Source organism: Neomonachus schauinslandi, chromosome 1 (assembly GCF_002201575.2).
Source record: "Neomonachus schauinslandi chromosome 1, ASM220157v2, whole genome shotgun sequence".
Classification (NCBI taxonomy): domain Eukaryota; kingdom Metazoa; phylum Chordata; class Mammalia; order Carnivora; family Phocidae; genus Neomonachus; species Neomonachus schauinslandi.
The window spans coordinates 123,276,503-123,279,587 of NC_058403.1; the positions used below are offsets into that span (position 1 = coordinate 123,276,503).

Genomic DNA, 3,085 nt, shown 5'->3' on the forward strand with positions numbered 1-3,085 from the left:
TGTGCTATGGAGAAAAATCAAGCAGGGCAGGGGTTCAGAAAGAATGAGAGGGACTGTGTTACAAAGGGGGGTCGGGGGGGCGTCTGGGTGGCTCAGTCGTTAAGCGTCTCCCTTCGGCTCAGGTCATGATCCCAGGCTCCTGGGATGGAGGCCTGCGTTGGGCTCCTTGCTCTGCGGGAAGCCTGCTTTTCCCTCTCCCACTCCCCCTGCTTGTGTTCCTTCTTTCACTGTGTCTCTGTCAAATAAATAAAACCTTAAAAAAGGGGGGGGTGTTGGGGAAGATCTCCCTGATATTTGAACACAGACCTGAGAGAATAAAGGGAACAGGCTGAGGAGGTATTTTGGGCTAAATCATCTCAGGCACAATAACCATAGGTGGAAAGGCCCTGAGGTGGGAGCATGCTTGATATATTATAAGGAAGACAAGGAGGCTAAAGTGACTGGAACAGAGAAAGCAAGTGGGGCAGTGTGGGAGGTGAGGTCAGAAAGGAAAGGTGGGAGTTTAAATCATGCAGGATCTGTAGATTTACGATGAATTTGGCTTTATCCTGAGTGAGCTGGGAAATAACTGATGGCTACTGAGCAGAGGAATGACATGATCAGACTTACATTTTAAACTGGTAATTCCGGCTGCTGTGTTCAGAAGAGACTGTGAAGGATCAAGATAAAAAGCAGAGAAGCAAATTAGGGGCTATTGCAATAAATCGGGCAAGAAGGCTTGGGGGCTCGGACCAGGATAGTAATAATGGAGAAGTTTAGATACTGTATATATGTCAAAGGTAGAGCCAGTAGGATTTGCTGAAGGATAGGTGTGCGATACTACTAAATCAAGAATGATGCAGTAATCAGTTCATGGGGAACCAGCGTAGGCCTCAGGCAATCTGAACAGGATAACATGGATAGCACACCAAGTCATACAACTTACATCAACAATATGAATAACAAAATTAAAAAAGAAGAATTGAAGAGATCCCTGTTTTGCCCTGTTTTCTCAGTTTGGCCACGTTGTAGATCTGTAGTTTTAAAGACCATGAAGATGAGGGGGCAAGCCTTTGTTATTTTTAAGGAACTGGGCTCATCCACAAATGCCTTGAGACAGTTACAAGGATTTCCATTTTATGGTCAACCAATGTGAATCCAGTATGCAAAAACAGATTCTGATATAGTATCTAAAATGCGTGGCACTTTTGCTGACAAAGAAAAGAAGGAAAAGAAAAAAGTGAAAACTGCAGAACAGACTGCGACCACTGCAAACAAAAAGCCTGGTCAGGGAACACCAAATGCAGCAAATACCCAAGGAAATTCCACACCAAATCCTCAGGTCCCTGATTACCCTCCAAACTATATTTTATTCCTCAATAGTTTACCAGAAGAGACTAATGAGATGATGTTATCCATGCTGTTTAATCAGTTTCTTGGCTTCAAGGAAGTATGTTTGGTACCTGGGAGTCATGACATTGCTTTTGTTGAATTTGAAAATGATGGATAGGCTGGAGCTGCCAGGGATGCTTTACAGCGATTTAAAATCACACCGTCCCCATGCCATGAAGATCACCTATGCCAAGAAATAACATATGGGATAGTTGTCTTTAAAGGACTTGGTGTTATTTATAGTGTTTGTTTTGATAACATTTGGTCAGGCCATTTTTTAATAGTTGGGATGAGGGCTAGTGAAAGTGAAATTTTTGTGAATGATTTTAAAAAATACCTAGTCTTTCTTTAGCCTTAGTGAACTATGAAATATGAAGGCCTCCATTTTGTATAATAAACTTTTATTTTTCTTTAAAAATAAAAGAATGATGCAGTAAGGCAATGAAAGGAAGGAGATTATGACTGAAAAGGAGAGCATCAGTTTCACTACACCATCAATAGCAATGGCATTTTAACAATAAAAATCTTTACCCCCCCTTAATGAGAAACAGAACTTTATTGTTTTCATTCTTATTTCTTCAATCCTAGAAAACTGTTTTTTTCTTATTTGTTATATTTCTTTTCTGGTACATTGTCTCTTCATATCCTTTGCTCACTTAGGTATTAGAGACTTAATGACTACATATACAATTAATTCATGAAGAACCCTTTCTTTTTTTGAATTCTTATGCTAGAGTACATTTCCTGGCCCTCTGGATCCAATGATTACTCTGTTTTTATGCCAGCCCTCCACTATTGTAATTACTGTTGTCTTACTAAGTTTTACTATCTGGTTTTCCTTCCCATATCCCTAATTATGATTTTGTTTTTACACTCCAAATGTTCTTTGATGGTCTTCCAGATGAGTTTTTGAATAGTCAAGTTTTAAGAAAAATGCTATTGGAATTTGATTCCAATTGCAATAAACTTATGAATTATTTTGAAAAAACACTGATATCATTATAGTATCAGATTTTTCTACCCAGGAAGATATAAATCTTAATTCCAATATTCCTTTATTTCTCTCTTTGTGATTTTCCTCAGTGGGTCACCCTCCCCCATTCTTCTTGTCCTTCAGTGTCTTAACTCTGTTGCTATATGAATGGATCTGGAGTTACTGTGTCATTCTCCACTTCCTCACCTTCAAATCTCAGATGGTGGCTTATATAAAACTCTAAAACTAGATCTCACGAAGGATGAAGCTGAAGCAGAAAGAAGTTCATACTAAAGGAAGTGCCCAATAATTCTTAACTTAAAATGCAAAGAAGTCAAAGAGGAACTAGGTGTTATGGGACAAACTCCTAGAACATGGCAATAGAAGGAATTACCTTTCCAAAAGATGCACAAAAGACAGGGAAGAAATAGCACCAAACATGAAAAACTATACACCTTTTCAGAAATCCAAGATTTTGAAAGAACTTTTCAGTAAGGATAAAAGGAAAGAAAAACAAAGGATATTACTAAGAAAGTATATCAGGATAACTATGTGAGAGATACTAGGACTATATCCTAATACAGTTGATAATATAGAAGATAAAACTGGTGCAGAGGCAAAATACATGAGTGTTAGAAAATTTAAATATCCAGACACCTATGAAAACATGTGATAAATTCCTAAATTAACATAAAGACTATTTTATTTCTCTGAAATTTGAGAAATTAAAGCAGTATTTCT

At 38.0% G+C, this 3,085-nt stretch overlaps 1 pseudogene; it reads left to right on the plus strand.

The window, feature by feature from the left end:
• Window positions 1-895: 895 nt before the first annotated feature.
• LOC110570836 lies at window positions 896-1,571 on the plus strand (annotated as a pseudogene).
• Window positions 1,572-3,085: the final 1,514 nt, after the last annotated feature.